Source organism: Rhipicephalus sanguineus, chromosome 5 (assembly GCF_013339695.2).
Source record: "Rhipicephalus sanguineus isolate Rsan-2018 chromosome 5, BIME_Rsan_1.4, whole genome shotgun sequence".
Taxonomy (NCBI): Eukaryota; Metazoa; Arthropoda; class Arachnida; order Ixodida; family Ixodidae; genus Rhipicephalus; species Rhipicephalus sanguineus.
Window position 1 is genome coordinate 76,760,095 of NC_051180.1, and position 25,149 is coordinate 76,785,243.

At 46.4% G+C, this 25,149-nt stretch overlaps 1 pseudogene; it reads left to right on the forward strand.

Moving 5' to 3' along the window:
* The first annotated feature begins 21,269 nt into the window (after positions 1 to 21,269).
* The window catches only part of LOC119394723 (uncharacterized), a 29,215-nt pseudogene continuing 25,335 nt past the window's right edge, over positions 21,270 to 25,149 (forward strand).

Here is a 25,149-nt window from a genome sequence, read left to right on the forward strand (position 1 = left end):
ACGACGGCCAACGTGCCCATATCCAGCGCTTGACTGCCGTGGCCACCGCAGTGTGCCTCACTTCTTTTTTTCCTGATGCGAGTGGATGGTGGGAGTTTCCTTCGTTTTGTCTTCCTTGCCTCCTCTTCCTTTTTTATCAGGTCTCTCGTTCTATTTCTTCGCTATATCCTTTTTACCACTTTTCGTGGCGACACCTCCTAATGCACTTTCGTCACCTTTCCCGTCTTCCCAATTTCATTTTCTATCTCTTTACGCTGGGATCTCCGTTTCCTTTCCGCGTCTCTTTCCGACAGCGACTCGTGGAAACGAGAGAGGAAATGGTTTGACCTGACGACAATTTCTGTTCTCATGCGCACTCGTTTTTATGCTACTTTCGTATGCGACGCGTGATGAACGCGCAATCTCGGTGTTCAGTTAGAGGGGTCATGAAGCACCCCTTGGGCTTGTTGAAAAAATACATCCTGCGAAAAGCTGACACGGCTATGAACTGCTCAGCCAAATATTGCCGTCGTGCGCGCCGCGTAAAGGCTACAAGCGGAACGCGAAGTTGCTGTTTTCTCAGGTGCCCTCTTTTCAAACAGAGGCCGGTTCTCACTCTCGTCGGTGGGCGGGGCGTCTGCCGATTGACGTCGCGATCTGCATCGCCGCGTCGCAAAAGACATAGCATCCTCATTGGCCAATAGCCGACGTAAATCGAGAGCGGTGTTCGGATCAGATGCGCTTCTTGCCACGGGGTGCCGCCACCTGCAGGCGCCGCACTCCTCAGTACACGGTAGCCGCGCTCGCGCACGCGAATCACAGCGGGAGAGCGATCGCGTTTCATGACGCGCGCTGACGTAACTTCTTTCTCCCGTGCCATCCCTCCCCGTGTAGCTTCCAGTGCGCTCGTCGGCACGAGAAAAGAGAGAAAGCGCTGAGAGCGTGCGCCCAATCCCCGTAACTCGCCTCATTCTTGACGAATTCGAGAAATTTTTGCGGCAAGCAATTCGGGAGGCAGTAAACTCCGATACGGAGGTCATTAGATCATTACTTGGAAAAGTGATTCATGACCCCTTTAAGTAACGAAGCGATTCTTATATTTTGATTTGATGGTAACTGCACGAGTACACAGGTCGTGCGTTGATGTATTTTTTTTTATTGCGATAGCAATCATATGGACAGTCTCGGCTGGAAAATGTCCGTCCCCGTCGCCGCCGTCATTCACCGTATATGTATAAGTATGTATATATATAAAAAAGCGACAAAGGAAAATAATTCAGAAGTACTTTCCGACGCACGGAATCGAACGGGTGTCCTCTCACTTTGAAGCCCGCCGCGTTAGACGTTAGGCCAAGACAGCACCGTCTTTCAACCAGCTAACGGCGAGCTATTTATATACACCATGCACTTCAGCATGCTTTCTTAGTTGCCACATAGAAGGTACGATGTGCGCGCGTGTGGCGGGCTTTAAAGATCGTCGCCCCGCTCCTGCGAACGCCGTCGCTCTTCGCCCTACAGGGCGTGGTTGCCTACGTGCACTTATCTCGAGGAAAGAAGGGGGTGGTGAAGCGGGGGGATTGTATGTCTTGTGCTTTCCCCGCGAGGTCCGCGCTGAAGTCACAGAGCGTACGAAGGTCACTTCTCCCGCTGCAGCGGCCGCGTTTGAGAAAGGAGCGCGCTGTTCAAACAGAAATAAGTAACAACTGTGACCATTAGTTCGCGCTCGTCCTGTGTGTACCTGTTTGTTCGTTTCGTGCGTCCTGCTTTATGTTTGAGCAGTGCGCTTCAAGTGTCGAGCTGTGACGCATTAGTTCGCGCTCGTCCTGTGTGCGTTCTTTTCGTGCGTCCTTTGGGCTCGAGCGACGCGCTGGCAATTTCGAGCTGCTTTCCGTTCTTCGCGTCACATTGCAATTTATTGCTATCGCAATCATTGCTTCGCCGTTGCGGCGAAACTGTGACTTTTTTTGTGTGTGTGTGGATACGAAGATGTTTATCGTGCTGCGTCACACACGTGCGTGTATAAATGTGTCTTTCGTGTTAGGTTCAGTCGATAGTTTGTTTACTCTTGTGTCTGTTCAACCCCTGTCCCACGTAGTTAAAACGAGTGCAAGTAAACGTACCATGATTTCGTACCAATTAGCCTTGACCAGCGCCTTTCTAAGTAAAATTAACAAGACTTTTCTTTCTAAATTTTTGTTTTGATGTAAAGAAAGTATTGCAAACATTTTCTCACTTTTAATATTTTCATTACTTAAAGTGTCAGTTAAAAAATTTCGAGAGCTTTGTTTTTTTGCAAGACAGATATAGGCAAAGCCGGACAATTTAGCTGTCAATATAATGAATTAAATTCAACTGCAATAAAGATCTCTCGTAGACGCTAATTCAGGCCCTACGATCGGTAGTGACCGTCTTTGGTTGGGAATTTTTACTAGGATAATGACACCGCGAACAACTGACCTCCGTATTCAAAAACATGTTCATAAAGAAGTTAGGTGACCGAAGATAAAGACAAAATGGAGAGAGAGATGTTGACCATCAAAACACCTGATTGACTAAACCATGAAGTAGGAGGAACAGAGGAATAGAAATGGGAAAGAAGAAAGAAGCAATAAACATTTGCGCACGGCCAAATAACACCGCGATGTCAAGAACACTCGCGCAAGTTAGTCGTTACCAAAAAGCGTAAGGAAATCTTCACTAACTTCTGTGATAGTTATCGGTGGGACGGTATTGCTGCATGTACAGACTGTGGATGTGTCTTATCTCCGCAATGCGTTAGATTTTCTTTGCTCTATATATCGGTTCGAGGCAAGTAGTAAACAAGCAATAGAGTAGTTTGAAGATTAGCTTTTGATATCGCGAGGAATAAGGTCTGATAAAGCAGCCCATGTCATCTCCCCAGCCTATTTACGCTTCTTCTTTCTCTTGATGAAGCAGCCTACAAAAGACACAGTCACGCACACATAAAAATGACGCAAACTCAGCGCTTGTGTTCGAGCCCTTTTTATGTGTGCGTGATTGCGTCTTTTGTGCGCTGGTTCATCAATATCGTGGTTCATCAACTAGCCCATCAGTGCATATCAAGTAGGTTCTTTCTGCTGTTTGTCGTCTTTGCTACATATGATCTTCACATTCAGATAAATATTAATGCAGCATATTAACGGCTGGTGAAAAGTGTTCCGTGAACTGTGCAACTTGTCTTTACTTCTTTCTCATTTGAAAATTCATGCCCTTCTCTATGTGCTATCTCTATCCTCTACTGCTGCCTTCGTCTCAAGAATGCTAAAGGTTAGGTGTTATATTATTCGGTACAGCCTTCATTACTGAAAGGAGAAAGCGCCTCCTCAATATCGATAGCAGCTCCTGCCGCCGGAAAAAGAGAAAAAAAAAAGAACAAAACACCAAAAAGAAAAAAAACGGACGTCCCAAGCGATTGTTAAAAAACCAGCGCACAGGTCAGCCTGCAATTTTTTTTACCATACCTGGATAAAAGAAAAAGCAAAAGAAAAAGACAGAAAAGCAAGAGCGCGACCTCGTGGCACAATCTGTTGTCCTTATTCGCTCGCAATTATTTATTGCCGTCCAATCGGCGCCATTTAAAGAAAAGAAAGAGACGCCATTCAGTTTTTTTTTTTCGGCCTCCTTTTCTTTCTCGAATACGCTCTTCCCTGAACGTCTAATTAAAGGATCGGCCAAGTGCAAGCTTCACAAATACAAACGAGCGACGACGTATCGCTACTCCGCGCCTTGCGGCTAATGAGAAAAGCGAGCTTTTTTTATCGCACCAACCACGCCTTCGATGTACTTTTCTAAACGAAGGAATTCCTGACGGTAGCCGCGGTTCGCATATCTTCATCAAGCACCTTTTTCGCTGTAATTATCTTTCTACAGCTCAAATTCTTGTCGGAATTGCAGGGCCCACGAAAGATAGAGAAAAGAAACATTTCCTTCGAAGGATCTTTCATTTGTGGCCGGATGGTTTAAAAGGTTTAATTTCGCGCAGGCAGCAAGGAGCGCTTACCCTTTTAAGCTTAACGTATTACAGATATCGTTCGGTTCTTCGCTGAAAGCTTCGGACTAAGCTTTGCTTAGTTTCGAAAGACTTTTTTAGTTTTAAGCAAATACTAGAATTTCCAAGCAAGAGGAAACATTGTTCTACTCGCAGAAGTGAAATTAGTATAATAATATCTGGGGTTTAACGTTCCAAAACCACGATATGATTATGAGAGACGCCGTAGTGGAGGGCTCCGGAAATTTCGACCAGCTGGGGTTCTTTAACTTGCACCTAAATCTAAGTACACGGGCCTCAAACATTTTCGCCTCCATCGAAAATGCAGCCGCCGCGGCCGGGATTCGATCCCGCGACCTTCGGGTCAGCAGTCGAGCGCCATAACCACTAGACCACCGTGGCGGGGCAGAAGTGAAATTAGCTATGTTGCACATTACTAATATGAATAAATCAGTGCTGCAAGTATAAAGCAATGTCTACGGTTCACCAAGCAGTCTTATTGAGATTCCGTACAGTGGGCTATTTTTTGAGTGTGCAAAGAGTAAGTTACACCAACGATTTGTGTAGCGATGACATTATGAATTCTAAAAATCAGCACTTCCACAACATTTGAACAGAAAGCTATGGTGATTGGGGGGGAGTGAGAGCCTAGCAAAAAAATTTTGGTTTCAGAGCAGGAATTTTTAACCGCCAGAGGGCACTGCGCAGAAATCTTAAGAAGCGTTTTGACGTGACCGCAGCCATATAAGGATAACGAATGAAATCATCAAACGTAATACAGTGATATGTAAAAGAAGTGTGATATCCATATCAGAGATCTCAAAATTTTGAATACCCGACGTAATGTTTACTTTTACTGTTCCCAATAACCCACGTGTAACCGAACATAAATTCTGAAAAATCTTGGGCACCGTAAGTGTCGGCGAACAAACGGGCTATTAAACCTAAAGTAGCATTAGCAAATACAGGTGTACAGGTAGAACATCTTTTTGATAAACGTGATTGTATATTGGTGCATTGAATATTAATTTTATGCATTAGCACTACCGCATGACCTTCAACTACGTCTCTCGACTATACATACATACGAAGAACTCCCACACCAGTGGTTAAACACTGTGAAGCGTGTTCAGCACTCTTGCATTTGGCCGGTTTGCTCCTGGGGTATTGATTTAGGCTCGTTTATTAGCTCTCTGGTAGTCGCGGATATTAAGGTGAAAGCCATATATGCCTCATAAAACGCAAAAATTTTACCGGCGTTTCCCGTCGGCGGCGTCCACACGAGTGATGCAAAAAATCATCATCACGTGATGACGTGCTGACATATCGCCGAAATTTGTGACGTCACGTGACGTAACTAATGACGTCATCAAATGACATCACAGCTTGGTCAGAGGTGGGACGATCATGGAGGCAGTGCAAAACCAGCTCAGGCGCTTCCGATCCCGGAGGCAGCGGAAAACCACGTTAGGTGCAGGAAGCTTTCACAGGATGGCGGGGCAGAAACAATACACCGACTTAGAAGACAAAGAAGTAGCCTTTCGCCTTCCAGTCGCCTTAGGTGAGTGCGTAAGGGACCCTGTGATGTTTTATGACTCCCCGTCAAACAAGTCCCAAAATTCGCAGAACAAGAAACTGTCAAATGGATATATCAAATATTTTCAGCGTATCAGAAAAACGCCAGGCCTGCGCTGAAACCGCAGCACAGTCACAGCGAAAGCTGGAAGAGCGGCGTTTCTAGAGCCCGTTAAGCTCTGTTGGGGCTACAATACAAGTACACTAGAAAGGTACCCACTACGCCATAAATCACAATTTTTGTGAAGTTGGGAAGCACCTACTAAGCCATTATTCGTCATTCTGTGGAGAAGCGAGGCACCAGCTACACGTCTGTAATGCATTATGTGCACTTTGTTGACGCGACGACTGATGACGATGAATAATTATGGCTCAGCCCTTTGTAATGGGTTGGAATCTTTAAACGGCCCACCAGTTATGTAATTTGCATTGGGTGACGCCCGGTCGCTATTTCCCTCTCCCGTCATACTGTATAACATACGTTGACGTGGGAGAGAGACGGAGGGGGTGGGGGCGAAGAACTTTACTGAGACCCCGAGGAAATGGATCATGCGCTTATGGGCTTCCTTGGCAACCAATACAAGTGCACTTGCGAGGAACCCACTACGCTATAAATTATTGTAATTTTTGAGAAGTAGGGCAGCAGGCACTGTGCCATTTCTCGTCATTTTACGGAGAGCGTTGGTACCTGCTAAACCCATGTAGGGCATTATGCGCACTTTGTTGATGCTGTGCCTGATGACGATGAAGAATTATGGCAGAGTCCTTTGTAATGGGTTGGAAGCATTCAACAACATACCCGTTGCGCAATTCGCATTGTGTGACGCCTGGTTACAGAATTCACGTTGTGCGACGCTTGGTGCTTATTTTACTCTTCTACCACGCTATATTGCATATGCTAATGTGGTTCCTTCCCGACATGAAGCCTGTATAGGACCTTTTTGCAAAGCAGTTTCAAGCACCGGCATGGCTCAGAGGTTGAATACTGGGCTCCCACGCAGAGGGCCCAGGTTCGAACCTCGTTCCACCCTGGAATTTCTTTATTATTTCGTTTTTTTTTTCTTATTTCGAGCGATACTGGTTATGGACACCGGCGGCGGCGGCGGCGGCGGCGGCGGACAACTACGATGCCAAAAACGGCCGGTGAAATGATCTCATAACAGCTTTCACTGTAAAAAAAAAAGAACAATGTACAGAAAACAACAGCCCAGCTTTCGAGATGCACGAAAGCAACCATCCTTCTACAATCCTCGTTTCAGCGTGAACTGCAGATTAATGGAACAAAGCACACCCTATCTCTGACAGGCACCTCACGGGATCGATCTTGAGGTTGCGCTGCCATCGCCTCGACAGCAAACAAAGAAGCGCGAACGGGCTAGGTGGAACCGAGGTGAACCACCTAATTGGCCGCGGAAAAGGCCCTTGCACCATCGATCATTCAATTACTCTGGCTGCAAGAAAATTGAATTTTGCCTCGACGGGACTTCGCCGGTGGAGGATTCGAACTCCAAACAAATGGGCACTCGCTCGCTTCTCTTTTTGCACCAGAGGTCGGACGGTGTCTTGGAGTAACAGGAGCTGAGTCAACCATTTGAGCACAGAGAGAGAGAGAGAGAAACGGGAGTATTTGTGCTGTCAAGAAAATGGCGACAAGCGAAGCTTGTGTGCGTGCCTGATGTACCACTTTTCTTTCTTTCTTTCTTTCTTTCTTTCTTTCTTTCTTTCTTTCTTTCTTTCTTTCTTTCTTTCTTTCTTTCTTTCTTTCTTTCTTTCTTTCTTTCTTTCTTTCTTTCTTTCTTTCTTTCTTTCTTTCTTTCTTTCTTTCTTTCTTTCTTTCTTTCTTTTTGGGTCATGCTCCCTCCTAACTGCTTCGCTTATCCATGCAGAGCGGCTAAACAGCGGCTAAAATATGAAATTTTTCCTAGACCACATCAATAACCTAACCAAATGGACCCCCTGCTTAAGGTTACCCAGCAGCACTCATGTCAATAGCCACTCATTTATAGCATACGTAGGAGACACTTGTAATAATGAGCGCAGTGGAAACCTTTGGAGACTTGTGAAGTGATTTCGTCCTGATTTACAACGCGATTATTACATTCGCGGCTCCGGCAGAGCCATTTACCGCGGAGATCATCAAGACGAAAGTGCTCGACACTGCGCTTGGCTTGCGATCAGCCGTCCGGTATAAACGTCATAAATTGGTGGATCACTGATTACAGAACTACATTTGGCGACAAGGAGATCGCGAACGACATGGGCGCGAAAACGACGATAATCGTATCTCGACTAATACTGAACCGGGACTGCGTGTCCCTAACGCGTTCTCCGGCACAACCTGATTGCCTCCGGAAAAAAAACATTACCGCGATGGTTCCCTAGATACTTTAGTTCTATGAGAACGATGACGACCAAACTCGGTTGTGTTCTTCCCGCAAGCGAATGCCGGTGACATATTTGACCGCTTCCTACGCCGCTTGCGATAAGGGGCTTGGCAACATTTTTATATATGGGATCGCTTTCTTTGTATGTTGGCGCTTTACGGTAGCGTAATATAATAACGCGACAAGGTTAAAGAGCTCGTTTCGTAGAAATTCCGGGGTCGGCATCGGTGTCTGTGTCGTTGGTTGTAAGCGAGAAATTTAGAAAGAAACAAATAAATGAACATAAGCCTTCAGTTCGATGGGAACCGGACCCAGGCCCTCTCCCTGGCAAGCAGGTCTTCTACCGTAGAACCACGCCAGTGCTTGAGACAGTTTCAAAGAGACCCTATACGAATATCATGTAGTGGGAGGCAGGGGCGTAGGGCCATGTAGTTGGAGGCAGGTTCAACGATACTTTATGAATGTTCTTGCGTGCGTTTGTATGTGTGCGTGTTTATATATGCAAGCAAAACTAAAAAATTTCGGGGGGGGGGGGTTGAACCCCCCCAAAACCTCCTGGCTACGCCCCTGATGGGAGGAGTCTACTTAACGCATGTAATATTGCGTGACAGAAGTGTGGGATCGCGCCAGGCGTCCAAATATGCGAATTGCGGAACAAATGAACGGTTTAAAGGCCCACCCGTTACAAAGTGCTCCGGCATAATTAAACACCATCATTAGCAACACCAACAGCAAAGCGTGCAGCTGTGCGTGTTGCCTCACGGACGCGTAGTGGATACTTCGCCGATTCGCAAAAGGAAGCATCATGGCGTAGCGGGCACTTCGCAACTGCACTAATAAGGCTAATTTGAAACACCGAATTTTACGCGCACGGATATGTTCCTTTCCTTCCGGCACGGTCCAGTTGTCCGTTTAGAAGCTAAGGTAGGCTAGCGATTGAGAAGGCGATGCGAGCAGTGCCCGACTACGCTCTCGCGTTCTACTCTTGAAGGCGAAGGCCAAGAGTTCTCCAAGTTCTTTTTTCTTTCTTTTCGCCAGAGGTAACAAATGTACCGATTTTATGGCGCACAGTTCATGCAGTGCATTACCGCACACAAAGGGCTTTAGTGTAACACGAAGCGGTGTCGGCGAGCTGTAGATAATGTTTTGATAGTTTGCAAGCTAAATCATTTATTATTTACAACAGCTAATAATTTGGCGTGCCGGAAACACTATAACAGGTCTATCGGCGTTAAATGCCAGAAATTATTTAGCGCCACACTGCAGTCTAGTTGCTGTACGACATATCACCCTAAACAACCTTTAATACCACCATACACAATCGTTCAGCGCTGCGCCACGCTGTCACACTTTTCCGAATTCTTTATTTTTTATTTTTTCCCCTCCCGCGCGAACTGCCATAACCCGGGATACGGCCGTGCTTCTCGGGAGGACCACCGTTAGCGCGTTCGCGGAATAGATGTTCCTCGAAAAGATGTCCGCGCCACCGGCGCTCACGCAGTCCCCACCTCCACGGTAAGCGAGCGGCATAAGAGCGGCCGCGCTTGCAGGCCCGTCTGAAGCGATGGGCGGCGCATCGCCCGGCGTCCGGCGAGCGTATATATTGCCACTGAGCCATTGATCCGAGAAAAATGTGGTTGATCCCTCTGATATAGGAATCGGTATAGAACACGAAATTGAAACAGTTGGCACATAAGCGGAAGTCTTGGAAAGACTCGCGACCGGGATACATTGTCCGGAGACTCTCCATTGCACGCGCCAGAGCATCGCGCAAATCACACGTGAACCACAGGCGTTCGAAAACCGTGCAGGCGAAACCGAACGGGTTCTCACTGAATCGTTTGGTGAACTCGCGGTCCGCTGCAGCGAAGGGTGCATGATTTGCGGGTCGTGGACCATCCTGTGGGTGTGCTGGGCATCCTGCGTCGTATTGTCGAGCGGCGTCCCGCTGGCGGGTCGCTTCGGCGAAGGTACGATCATTTCGGTCTTGGTTCGGTGTGTGTATGGCAGCCAGTTGGGTCGCGATGCGGTCAACTTCTGGAAAGCGAGAGGCAGAGTTCTCAGCTTGAGCCGTGAACGCGCGAAGGCCTCCCGCTCCCCCCTGGCGTGTCCATCGCTGCACCAAACTCACTTGCGCGACGTCAGCTCGCCGACGTCGTTGTCTTTCGACGGCGCTTAATGCCGCAGTTCTCGTAGTCGGTGCCATCACACTCGTATCAGTAGACAGCAGAGAAACACCGTCGGTGCATATGGAAGCTGCACTACGCTGCACACGCTAGCACAACGCGAAAGACGAAGCACGTAACTGAATCGTCACCGAGTCAAATCAGCGCGTATAGCGCCTCGCAATTGCAGCCTCCGCGATGAACTTCAGAAACATTTTCAGAGCTAATTGCGGAGGCCACGCCCCGCTGTGCTGAGTAGGGCGAACGCCACCTAGGTGGCGTTGGTAGTGCTTCTTGAAGCCAGCGTCCCTTCGAATGCTGGCATCGAGGCGTCGTAGTGCTGAGACCACCGAAGCGTTCACTGCCGGTGCGCGTTAGTGTCATAATGCAGTACTTCTCTTTTCTGCTCGTAGGCGGCGGCACCGCCCCGAGCAAGAGCGCAGGTACACGGAGGAGTGTTAGATATATAAGGCGCGTCTGTGTTGCTCTCTGCAAATGCCATTGTGGCGCAATGGGTTAAACGCTCGGCGATCTATCGTCGCAGACCGAGAGGTCGTGGGTTCGATTCCCAAATTTTCCATGTTTGTGGAACTTTTTCTTCTGGTTTTTTTCTTTGTATTATGTTCGTGTACATTTTAAGAACGTCATATCCGTGACGGAAATACGTCAGTGAAGTCTTGGTGGACCCCGGCATAAAACACTTTCGTGTTAAAACCGTGCGGGATTCTCTCTCCGTCGTTGCGGCAGACTTGACCTCTCGACCCGTCGTTGCCATCCGGCTGCCCCCTCTCGGCTGCGTCTTGCTATGTCTGTGGTCCCTCTCCGCTCTGTACTCTTCGATCTTTAGATAACCATGACAGTGGTGTTTGTCGTCGTGATTATACTGCGGTGGTGATGACTAGAATGAAGGTAGTCATAAGCATAGGCGTGCGCAGGGTTGCCCATCAGGGGGGGGGGGGGCAAAGGTTCATCGCAGCGCCCCCCCCACCCTACTAAGTCAATGTATGGGGCAGATTTTGCACCCCCCCCTCTCTTAGGTAACTAGAAGGGTCAATGTACGGGCCTAGATTTCGCCCCCCCCTTTAGGTGATTAGGGGGGCGGCCGCCCCCCCCCTGCCCCCCCCCCCCCCCTGTGCGCACGCCTATGGTCATAAGGGTGACGAAAATATTGTCACGTGGTCGTGACGTTGAAGAAAGCGGCAGTCGGCAGGTTCAAGACGAAGCTTTTTATTTGGGCCAACTTGTGCCCGGGAAACGAAAAGTCAAACTACAAATAATACACGCCGTACAATGATAGCGGCGAACAGAGCGTCGGCCGTCGATAATCTGATCTGCGTTGAGGTGCGTCGGCATTTATACATGCGGCATCGAGCATTCGAGCCTTATCGCTGGTGCTCGCGCAAGCTCTCGAATAAACTTGACTATTCGCGTCCTACGTGTAATCTTAACAGAACGAGCCCAAACAACCGCGAAGCTTCTAAAACATTGTGGTGCGTTCTGCGCCGAGCGTTGCTAACAGTCTTTGCGGGTGAAACCCGGTCACATAAAAAAAAACGCGCTAAACACCCGTTGCAATATTGATGATTATAAGTAGGAGGAAGCGCTATAGAAGACATCCTCTGCTTTCTCCTTCTTCGTGTTATTATTATTATTATTATTATTATTATATTATTATTATTATTATTATTATTATTATTATTAGACTAGCTCACAGCTTCTAGTCATTGTTTATCGGCTTACCTTGCGCATTATTGTATGTGATTTTAATTATCATGTTCCTTCTATCTTTCTCTTTCAACTTTCATGATGAATATTTACCAACTCGCCGAAACCATCGTTCTTGCATACATAAGCGCGAAGCTATACACATACGCAGTATAGGCACGACGGTCGTGAACCTATATGGGGGCAGCACGTGTTGCTGTCAACTCCTTCCTTTTTTATCGCGTCTTATCGAACTCTCCAAACAGTGTCTTCAGCTATACAAAACAAAGCAAAAAGATAGAAAACATTGTTTCTGCTTCCCACCGACCTATAGAAAAGATTACCTTCGTAAAGAACACGCCTGCGTGGTCTCTACACGCAGCTCCCTTCGGCGTCCGCGGCATGCGACAGCCCTATAAAACGAGCGCTTCTGACGAGGCTTATGGAGCGCTCCTTCCGCTCGACAACCGGGTTCCTTCCTACCGTCATCAAAGGGAAGCGAGGGCTGAGGCAACCGCCATAGCTAGGAAAAAGGAGGGAAAATAGAATAGCGTTTCCCGGTATCATAAACGCCACGCCGACAAGGAGTACTGCTTTTATATTTTGACGGCGTGTTTGTGTTTACTCGAAGCCGCAGCGTCAGTGCGTCTCCTCCGCCCTACGCGAATTGCCTTCATGTACACCCAGCTAGAGAAACCTACGGCCAATAAAGGCTTATAAACAAGCGGCGTAGCAAACCATCTAGGCCGGCCTCAGTATGAGGAGCAGGTGTGTTTTCTTTGTGGAAAGGTGTACACCAGCTCATTCTCTGAGGCAGCACGGAAAGATAAAAGCGGTACAAGTAGCCAGGCAGGAGCTGAAAGAGGATGGAAGCAGACCAGAGCAATCTATCGCTCAGGCCGACCGCTCTGCGTTTCTGTAAATAAGTTTTCTCCCTCTCTGAAAGAGAATGGAAAGCTAACCAAGGATACGGCCAGCTAACCACGTTTCGCAAACTATGAGAGGGAGGGAGAAAGTTCTTTCATGAAAAACAGCTAATTCTGCCGGCTTATATATAGGCGCCTACACGCTACTATGTATAAGGGAAGGGGATTGAGGACAGCAAGTCTATACGCGGAGGAGGGCAGGCAAGGAAAAGGAAAAAGAGAGAGAGAGAATATTATGGTCGCGGTGATGCTGTAACTATAACTAGATCATGGTGGTGCTGGTGATGCAAACTATATTGCTATAAAAAACTGTTTACATGCGAGTCAAGAGTCGTTACAGTGTAAATGGCGCCGTGGCAAGTTATGCCGTGAATGTGAGCAACTAGAACAACATTATTTATTTTGGATCAAGGTTCGGTACGGGTATTCCATTTCAAATGTGAGTGCAGCGCATGCGAAGACGCCAGACAGACACTTTTCCTCTTTTTCGGTCTTTCTCTATGTTGTCTTCACATGCGCTGGAGGAATTCATTAGCTTCTTGAGATCCAGCGTGCGAAAAAGAAGGCCAGGACGACAGGAAAAGCGGGGACACAGCACTGTCCTCGTTTCCTTTGGCGTCGTGCTTCTGTTTTACGCTCAACCTGAAGGAGCGTACTAACTATATACTTGTCCGCCCACTAGTCTGTTCTCATTAGTTATCAGCAACGTCATTCAAGATAATTTGCAAGTCACTCGCCTTCAAGTATTGTAGAAGGGCCCGTATGCCCCTCCCTACGTGTAGGCTCGCATAGTGGAAAAAACTTAGATACCTTCCGTGACATCTATCTATCTATCTATCTATCTATCTATCTATCTATCTATCTATCTATCTATCTATCTATCTATCTATCTATCTATCTATCTATCTATCTATCTATCTATCTATCTATCTATCTATCTATCTATCTATCTATCTATCTATCTATCTATCTATCTATCTATCTATCTATCTATCTATCTATCTATCTATCTATCTATCTATCTATCTATCTATCTATCTATCTATCTATCTATCTATCTATCTATCAAGTTAGCGAAATTTTAAGAGGCCTCCACTACGCCGTGTCCCATAATAATGTGGTTTCGGAACGTCATACCCCAGCAATTACTATATTATCTACCTATCTGTCCATTTTAGAGATATCGAATGTTATTTTGTTTCCTAAAGCACGCAAAGTCACTTGTGTGCAGTAAATAAAAGTTTAGTAAATGATTGCTTTGACTTTGAAGATGTTCAATGAATATAATGCTGTCTTGATGAAGACGACCTTCTGGGCGTAAAATAGGACTAGGTGATTTGTTTATTCGTTCTTGTAGAGCACGAAAAAATTGCAGTTACAGTGCAATAACAAAATTTTAAACCTTGTTTTTAAGGTTTGACTTTTACTTCGCATTCAAGGCACGAAATACACATCGACAGATAATCTCAAAGGGTTAATTTACGGGAACCGAGCAATACACAGAAGTAGCAAGAGTTTTCCCAGAACTACGACCAACAAAGCGTGGCCGGGAAGCGCCTAATCCGGATCAGCCGAAATAATTGAGCTTATAACGAAAGAACAAAAGCAACCGTTAATGCGAGAGTTTCGTTTCAAAGCCACTCGCTGTCCAATCTGTGCGAAACGCAATCGCCGAGCCAACCGTCAGCGTGCGGCTAATCCTCTTTGATCCTAGGAGAATACGGGACGGCCACCGTGGGCACCATTCACAGAGCGAGGAGCGGTAGCCGGCTTTAAAGTGGTTTCCCATGCAGCTTCTGCCATCGATACTTCGGGGATACGCTCGAAAAGCGAATGGATAGAGCGCAACTACAGCTTCCTAATGGTTGATAGTGGACAGAAAACTCGTCGATTTACAGGAGATACGCTTTTTTTATACGCAATTATCCCGAGTTTGAAGCTTAATTTGGAGAATGCTTGAGCTTCGCCTTCAAGAGTAGCACACGATAGCGTAATTGGGCCCCGCGCGCATCGCCTTCTCAATTGCTAGCCTAGCTTCGGTTCTCGGTGGATGCCTCAACCGTGCCGTAGGGAAACGTATGACTGTGCACGTTTCAAGCTATCCTAGAATGCCTACTGCAAGTGATGATGATTATGATGACGATGTTCCTGGAATGATTGGCACCTACACACCCGGGGGATCGTGTAAAAGTCGGGCGGATCATATAGTCTCAAATTTTTAAGTGTTGATAGACGATACAAAGTCAGTTAGAAGGGAGAGTTATTTTTAAAGAATTCCAGTTTTAGTACAGCTGCGAAGTGCCCACTACGCCGCAATTTTTCCTTTTGCGAATCAGCGAAAGGCCCACTACGCGTTCATAAGGCAAGACGCCAACCTGCGCAGTGGCTCACTTTGTTGATGCTTTTGCAGCTGATGATGACTAAATATGTCTGAGTGCATTGCAATGGGTGGGCCTTTAAAACATCCTCTCGGTGCGCAATTCACATGTTTTGACGCCTGGCGCGATTCTACGCTTCTGCCACGCAATATTACATGCGTTAAGGAGACTCCGTCCACTACATGACATTCATGTAGTGTGTTTTCTAAAGCAGTTTCAAGCAATGGCGTGTCTCTGTTGTAGAACACCTGCTGGCCACCCAGACAGCACGGGTTCGATTCTCACTCGAACACGAAAACATTTATTTGTTTTATTTGCATCTTCGCAATTTTTCGGTCACTGACAAAATGTTGATTTTTCGCTCACAACTAACGACACCGATGCCTGAATTTCTGCGGAACGAGCTCCTTGACGCTATCGCGGTAAAAATACGGCTCAAGTAACACGAAAAAAAAGAGATGTAACTTTGCCGCAACAAAGTGCATCGCCAGTTGCTTATCCGCTTCGTTCTTGTACACGATGTGATGGGATGGTTATATAATACCGGGTGGTGCTGGTATGGGAGCTATGGGCCGCCGAGTCAATACTTTTTTACTCAAACTACTCAAACTTTACGGATTTACTACTGATTTACTTAAGCTAACACTCACACACACACACAAAAAAATATTTTTGCGTTATCAGAATCACAAACTACAGGTTGTTATTCACGTGACGCAAAGTTTAATACAAAAAGAAAGAGTAAATCGTTCAGTGCACCTTGAAGCTTTGCAGTATACTGCAAAGCTTCAAAGCACATTAAACGATTTACTACAACTTTCCTACATCCAGTCCGGGTTCCGCTTCCCTTGCGATACATGGGTCATGACGTCACGACGCTGGAGGGGGTCACGTGGGAGCAGGACTTCAGGACGTGTTGGCATTTGCTCCATCTAGCTTGGTAGTGACTTATTCTGCTACGTGAGGCCGCGAAATCAAAGCAACACGGCAGGCTATAGAGTAAGTGGGAGCAGTGTTAAAACGCGTGACGGGCGGCTTCCCTGTTATCTTCCGCGTGGTGACGACACGACACACACGCCACTTGGGAAACGAAGCTTCAGCCGTTCTACAGAAGCCACCGTAGTACATTACTTATAGGACCTTATGAAGCCTTCTTTTATTTCTTGCTAGAATTTCAATGCCTAGGACTTTCATTTAACAAAAAGAAATAATAATAATGAAGACTCCAAAACGTCATTATAGCACTCATTAAAGAGAACTTTAGGTTAGGCAGAACAAATAAATTACTCTTGTGAAACCAAAAAATGGCCTCAAAGGAGCGCCGGTAAACAAGATGCTTAAAGAGGAACGAACTTCGTCGCATATTCATCGCGGCGATCTCTGGCCCATGGCAGAGACGAGACAAAGGCTTCCAGAACCCTTCGATTCAGTCATTCGATCCATACCTACGTTTATTCCAGGAGTTATACCGCGGCCATTAAGCTAGGAACAAAACACTACTACTGCGAAGCAATATCTTCTACCTTCAGGGTCCGCGCTGAATTGCCGGTCCCCTTTTTATCGTCCTCGAAAAAAAAAAGAAACAAATAAAGAGACGGCAACATTTGTTTCCTCGATATAGAAGAAACTGTCTTTTGCGCAGAAGTGGCTAGGACGCGTGCTGCTTCCTTTGTTATAATAATGGATTTCCCTTATGTTTTTATTCCTAGCACTGCGTCTGAGTTTGCTCTATAACGTATTTTTGTTAGTCTTGGTTACTTGTATTGTTACACGGACCGTCTTCTTTCGTGCCACGGTACGCGAGTCCCTTTCCTTTTAGTGTTTGTTGCGCTTTGTGCGTGACAAGCCAGCTCATTGGACAAGCCCGCTATCTATGCTGTGCTTTCTTATACGTTTCCCTGACAACGATCGCTGCGTTGGCTGACTGCGCAAGACGTTAAATGGCGAGGACGCCGTTCCGGAGTGTGCCCTTTGTTCCCAGTACCCTGTAATGTTTGTTAAAGGGCACGCCACAATGCTTCTCTTTACAAAGAGGACGGCGTCGCCAAACACAGCGCTGTTATCTGAGCGCGTGCCTGCATCGAAACGGCGTTCTGGTCTAGTGAGCGTTGCCCGTTTTGTTTCTCCTATTCTTTTGTCTTCGTTGATGTATATAAGGCCGACAAGAGACTACATCGATGATCGTAATGAAAAACCTATCGGTCGACGTCGCGGCAAACGGCTCTAAAACATATTGTTGACTAGCTGCTCGTTATCTGCGGCATCTATACCATACCACGCTACTATTTTATATGCGAGACTTACTATAGATATCATGATGAAGTATTTATTCTCGCTTATTCAGCATCATCAAAGAAGGTAAGCCGTGCAGACGTGGACACACACACACACACACACACACACACACACACACACACACACACACACACACACACACACACACACACACACACACACACACACACGCACACGCACACGCACACGCACACACACACACACACACACACACAGTGAGCTTTTTGCACGACGGACCATTTCGTCATCAAACGTTATCTACCAGCTCAATCTGTCGTTCTAAACTTCAGCAACTTCCAGCTTTCGTCTCCAGCTTTCGGGAGCTCTCCATGAGTGTGAGTTGCCACCAACGTTCTCTATATGTCCACTGTAACAGCTGAAAGTGTCAAGTAGCATCTCCCGTAAAGACGAAACACTGCACAAGGGTTCTCAACTGGGGAAGTTGGTTTACGAATATTATGACAAAACGGCGCCAACGATGGGACAGCTAAAGAAAACAGCGCTTTGTCCTGCTTGTTCTTCCACTGTCCCGTCGTTCGAACGGTTTCACCATAACGTACTCAACATTGCTCTACCATCTATGACTCTTTGGCATTCACGATGTAATATTTTCGTAATGGCCGATACGCTAAGGTGCGTCTCTTGTGAATTGGAAGAAACTGTGTAAGACCGGTTGCGCTCCCTCATACATGTTGTTTAGTAAGCCTTCTCCTGTGGCTAGACAGTCAACTAATTTCTCTGTCAAAATATGCAAGCGCACTTGCCACATCCGCTTTGTCTGTCGTGGTCGTTTAGGGAGGAACCGCCAGATTACTTCAAGACGTTGTACAGACGATAATATTTTAACCTAATTTATTAACGATAGTTTAATGAAGTTTTCGAATTTATATGACTCGAATAAAATGTTGGCCAACCGTATTGCTTTGCGACCCTTAATAAATTGAGCTTACGTGTCGGGTGCTGATTGTTGTGAGGGTTTTGAAAGGGTGCAAAAATATGAGTGGGCACTTAAAGAACAGTGCATTTTGGTTCAAGAACTGAGAGTTAAGAAAAGGTAAGAAAAAAATCAACCTTAACATTTCAAATTATAGAAGGCCCTATCACGAGAATACAAATGTAACTATGCACTTATATCGTGCAGAAAGAAATTGAAACAAATAAAAAGATAGTTCCAAGCGCATAGAGGAGTGGGTTCGCTTTCAACAGGCAGTTGCGGGTGGCTTTTGTCTTGCATATGTTTACAACACCAGCAGCAAGAAATTGTGACTTGTACGCCAAATGCGGTTTTAATCGGAGGCCCTTGCCTCGGGAGAAATATGAACGTGCCAAGTTGATGCGAAGACGAAGGACGGAGAGGAGTGTGTGGAACAAAAAAAAAAGGGGGGGGGGGGAGAGAATCGGAGGCTTCAAGACTTTTGACGAAAACGCGAACTCACAAAAGGTTAATAAAATAATCGTCTATTCCTTTAACAGCCGTAAGAGCGGCAGATTCCGTTCTTGGCGTGACCCCGCGAAACAGCAAAATAAATGTCGGGCAGTATGCGTAAATAAATCAAGATTTATTCGACAGAGTACGGGGACCACTTTCATCCGGCGCAGGCGCCGTAAGGCTCACTAAATAAAGTTCTTTTTTTTTCATTCATTCACATGCGTGAAACGAACCACTCGTGCACTCCTCGAGATTGGCTACGTGCTACGTTTGGCACGTTACTCGACGCGACCGAGACGGTTACGCGTTCTCTCGCAACCTGCGTTTAAATATTTACGCTGCTCTCGCGTGAACGCGAAACTAAATAGTTCGGCGTAAGATATTCGCCGTTGCTACTGGCTGCGATATCAGCATTTAAAGCTGCTGCATTCCAAACATTACTCAATTCTTGCAAAATATAGAATGCGGGAGCAAACGTCGTAAATGTGCAACGTGTTCAGTGGTGCTTATGAATCACTTTGACTTCTTTTAGCGTTATTTTCTTTTGTGACTGTACACGCAGATAAACTAAACGATATAATAAAAATTAGCATCCCATTAACACATTTGGATTTATTCATTATGCTTCCCGTATGCTGTGGTGCGCGAGTTTCGTTCTAAGATATGCTGCAGCCATATGCTATCAATCAATCAATCAATCAATCAATCAATCAATCAATCAATCAATCAATCAATCAATCAATCAATCAATCAATCAATCAATCAATCAATCAAATGTATATACACGTGGGGGTACATATGTAAAAGGAGGTCCCCAGCATATGGCTGAAAGGGGACTTCCTGTTAGAAATTGGTTTTCATCAACACTTTGAATCCTACGGCCAATCCAGTCACGCTAGAAAATATTTTTTGTGTACATGCAATTACAATACATACGAAAGTGGGAATAAACTAAAAACCTGGAAACTTTAGCTTTAGTTCTTGAAGAATACAAGTGTCTACATTTATGGACGCTGGGAACACCAGTTACACTGCGTCCAACATTCTTCTTCGTCGTACATGGGATGTTTGCTTGCCAATGGCTCTGTTTCGAAGCATTAATCATTATCATCACTCCTTACGAAAATCAACGCCTTCATTATCAGTTCAGTGCGTTTATGATTAACATCATCATCATCATCATAATAATCACAAATGTTCACGTGGCCGCTTGCTAACGCCTCTGATTCTACACTTTCACCATCATCGTTCATAGTCGCCATCATCAACGCGTTAATCCTCATGTTCAACGGTTTCATCATCAGCAGCAGCATTGTTGAAGAGGCCTTTCCTTGTTAATGGCTCTGCTTCGACGCGCTAAATATCGGTGCTCTCCAAATTGGAACATTCGCTTCCGCTAGTCAGCTCGAAAATTATGGCATGTATTCCTTCATCACTTGATCCACGTCCCGAATAAAGCAAACACATCCTAATTAACTTCGAAAAGGCGTAATTACAGTTGATGTTTTGTGCAGAGCCGCACGGTGACGAAGCGGATCCTACTACCATGCGGCATTCTATCAGCTTCCACAAACGTGGACGCCGCAGTGACAACTCAACTTACAAACTTTAGTCGCTCACAGTGCAACAAAAGTCACACAAAAACAAGATATAGCCTTCCTTTTCCCGAATAAAACCGAATAATTCAGAAACCCTTAAGAATTCAGAGTGAACTTATCAAAAGAATGTAGGCATACACCTCTAAAGGTGATTTCAGAAGGACGCCATTGTTCTGTGCGCATTTACTGCTGTTTGCTCACAGAAGTTGACACATATAGATGTTTTTATGAAATGCTGAAATAATGTCAACATTTCAAATCTATTTTTAATGCAATGGGTTGGCTAGCCTGACCACACTTTACTGATATGTCTTGTCCATATACGTGGGTGATGAAGTACAAAGGGTTCACATGACTGTAAGTCTGATTTTCATTTTGGAAAAATGGCCTCAATCAATGTATTACTTATAGAAAGCGTCCTTTCATCTCTTATGGCAGCCTGCACAGAATTAATTGTCTGAACTTTTTTCTTTCTGTCTTCATGCGTCTTATAGATGTGAAGCAGCTTTTGCACGGTGCTGTGTCCCTCCTTCCATCGGGAACTGTCCGCTCGGGAAGCACATGTGCTGGCACGCGCTAGCGCGTTCAGGCCTGTGTAAAGGGCTGGGTAAGACGCTGTGATGTTGTTAGTGGGCTCAGGCCTCTTGCACACAAAGAAGGTCTCACAGAAACGTCGAGGCTTTAATGTGGACGCGGGACGGAACTGACGAGCACGTTGAACAAGCACATACACATAACACACACTTCGGTCTATACGTTTAGTGAGAAGCGTCTATCGGCGCGGCGACGGCACACTCACACCCTCACGGCACGTCGACCGCGCGGCGATGCTGTCACCGACGGTCCAGGCGTACGTCGGACGAAGACCCGGCGCCGGTTGGTCTGGAACGTCGCCCAGCATGGTAGCGGCCCAGGCACCGGAACCCGTTGACGCCCGTGGTACACAAGCCCAGGCACAAGTCTTCAGTGGCCGCACACTCGGTCGGGAACGCGGGTCCCGCCCAGGCAGCTCAGGCTAGCACTCAGCCGACCTCTCTCTCGCGAGACATGCCCTCCTTCTCTTCTTCTCGCGATCAGACGGCACATACGCGCAATCGCCCGCGCACTTCAAATATTCTAAATTCCTATCACAGACGCTGTGGCCTCTCCCCCTTACAATCTCGGAAACCATGTGTGCTGGCACGCTCTAGCACGTTCGGGCCTGTGTAAGGCGTAGGGTAAGACGCTGTGGCCTCTCCCCCTTACACTCTCTCAGCAATCGCGTGGTGGAGTCGGGGAACGATATTCTGCAGACTCCACTTGCAAGGACGCGTTAACATCGGGCAAGGTGCCCGTCGACGCATGCGTTACTTCGCATCCCCACATGGTCCCCTTTAGTGGGAGATGGTGTAATTTTTTTCTTATGTTTTCCTCCCCTCAAATAAATAGTTCCGTTGTTAGTTAGCTCCGCTTCGTCTTGCCTATTTTACGTCCTGCTTGGAATCGTAATGTATTTGTTACAGTAATCATAGATATCCCAGACTCTGTTGTTTCTTGCGTGTCCCTTTTGCGCAAAGGAGACACAAAATATCTTCTGCACTCGCAGGGAAAAGACGGGTCAACTATGCGGAAGTTAGGCGTACAAAATGCACACAGTACTATATTTCTCGTCCTAAGTAAAAAACTTCGAGCCAAGTGCACCCCCGAACTGATCGCTAAATCGTGGCTAAGCGACTACAACATCTTAATTTTTTTTTCGGAGTCGGCAAATCACACACTCAGATGCATCTATGATACAGCACATGCACTTAGCTTACACGCTGACGGGTATAGAAGCTCCTCCCGAATGAAAAGGATGCGTAGCCGCTGCATGCATAAACGGTCAAACGGGGGAAGGGGGGCACCTTTTCCGTCTACTTTCCTTAAATGACAGCAACCCCGGGAGACTCGTGACTCAACCCGGGACTCCCCCGTATCCTTACGTACCCTCCACCCTCCACACTTCACCACAACTCTTCGTCCCACGGGAGCTTGCCCTGCCGACCCCTCGCGCGCGACTAAAGCTTCCCGCATTCCCAAAAAGGGAGGAAATCATTCTCCGACACCCGCCTCCCAACTTCTATCAACGCGTCAGCGCAAAATGTTGGAGCATAGAACGAGGGACGTCATGCGGAGAAGCAGGCCTCCATGGTGTTGCTTGCTTCTCGTAATTCAATTTCTCACGGAACCGTTTCTACCAGCATCGTCTGTTAGTAAGTGTTGCGTTAAAACGCCGCCCGGTCGCAGTTCGTCAAAACTCGAAGAACGAAACAAATAGAAGGATAAAAGTACAAGCGCTTCGAACATAAAAGCTATCCTATTGATTGTTCCCACTTCGATGCTCACAGATAAACAAAAAAAAAAAACGAAAGTTGAGATAAAGGAACATTGAAAATGGATACCGGGAATATATGTCGAACAACGAGCTTTTCCCATCTGCGCGTGAGCTTGTCCTTTTATCGATCTTCAGACATACAAGCTATTCCTTTTCTTTTTCAAGTGAAGCGCGTTATGAGTTACAGATTTCAGTGGTGGCTTTCTCGTACGCGAGAATCTCGGCGTCGAAGCCGAAACGAATCGATTATTTGAGCACGCAGCGATGCGGCCCTCCAAGGTGCGCCAGTCACATGCGTATATGTATGCATCATTTTCCAATAATCGATGCTGTCTCGATCGGCGCCTTGTCGGCGATCAGCTGTTTCTAATATGGCAACCTGATCTTTTATGAAGCTCACTTGTCGTTTCACGTTTCCACACTTCATAGTTGGTTGGATATGGATGCATGATCTCACGTTGCGGTGCCGGCGTCAGAACGTGAGTCATTAGAGGGTTTTAGTCTGTCCGACATTCCGGTAAAGCGAAGGCGTAGCGTAATGCCGGATAGCGTGTGCCATAGCTACCGGCAGGTTAGGTGGCGCCACCTATAGAGGATAAAGACAACTAAAAAAGACGTATACCTATGTCCTCCGAGATTCCGGGATTGTCCCTCGCTAAGCCTACAGCATTGAATATTTGAGTGTGGCCCTCGAAAACGGTGCCGAATCGACACGAATGTTTTGCTGTCGAAGCTTAAGGACCATGAATCTAAAGCAAATAAAAGCATCAGTTCGGAGCTAACGAGCTACAGAGCGCACGACGGCCACTTGATAGATTCGAGGTGGACGGCAATCACTTTCGGCGGCGCGGCCATGTTTACCGGGAGTGCGCATGCGCAGTTCACACGTGGTATTCTGGTACTCGCAAAGCGGTTTCCGTATAGCGGTGTTCCGGAGAGACTGAAATCCTCTATTAGCACGATGAAAAACTGCGTAGGCGCGCCCCCACGCCACGCCCGCAACCAATCATAGTCCTCTCGCTTCCACCGAGGAAAGAAAGAAAGAAAAGTAGTATATAGGTAAGGCACGCATACACCAAGCTTCGTTTGCACCAATTTTCCCGATAGGGGAAAGGCACCTGACGTTTTTTTTCTTTGTTCGTGTTTAACCGGATATGAGAAAGCACTTGCTCACTGACGTTATCCTCTTATAACCTTCGCGAAGAAATTCACCGAACCGTCCCCATCGTATAAAGAAAGCGTAGCCGCCATTGAAGTGTATGACAACGGACACTCAACTGAAAAGCGGGAACGACGGCATTCGTCGGGAAAGAAGCGCCGGCCCCTCCTGCGTTTAAAAAGCGACTTTTCTCAACTCCAAGAACAAGAAAGAAGACATAAAATTTCACTTCTTCAGACGATACATAAAAGTAGCACTCAAAGCGATGAAGCCTCGCACGTAGCGCGGCTGCCCTCTTTATGTTCTATTACTTTTCACCCTCTCATGCCTCTTACTTTTTTTTACCATTAGTTATGCGTGTAAGGTGCTCAACCTTGGTTTGTGGGTGCCACTAGCGTGAACGTTCAAATTTTTTGTATTATTTCCTCTCTTTCTTACTACATTTCTTTTAAAAGCCGTAATGTCAGACATTTTCAGTGAAGTAAGAAAAGGTGATTTTGCCGCGTAATCTCCTCTTCGCAGGTGTTTCTCGTCCGCGCAAATCGTAGTGTAGTAATATCTTTTTCCTTCAATTTTCTCTCTCTCCTACATTTTTTTTTCCACCGCCGCATTAGAACCGCGTCAGCCGCGGATTCTCTGAATTCGGACGAAACTTTATTTTCTTCATTCCTCTTAGGCCCCACGTGTCTGGCTGCAGAACTCTTATTTGAGTATCTCTTGATTTATGAGCGCCACATGCCGGTGTCGATGTCTCGACGGTTTCGTTGGCTTTGACGACTGCTTATGTACTTTTTTCTCTCTTATTCTATTAAGTTGAGGGGGCTTACAGCTGCGTTGGATGTTCGCGCTGTGACAAGAAATAATAATAAGTGAAGCTATGTAAAAGATGTGGACCTTTCTCTTCCTTTTGAAAGCAGAGTTAAACACCGTCAAGCTAATACCGTGCAGTCGCCGTGACGGCTAACTGGCATCTGTGGGTCTGGGTCTAATTTTCTGGAAAGCTTTTATGCTGTAACTGTTTGTCAGCGCCTGCTGTTTGTAAAAGTAGGGGCCGGGTAACCGTGACGTTAGGCACACTATGATAATGAAAGGACCCGTTAACAGCAAGCAGCTCTTGCGACCACAACGGCTTGCAATGCTTTTCTTTTTTTACAATTAATTGACATTGTTTTTAGGATCTTAAGGTACATTGGTT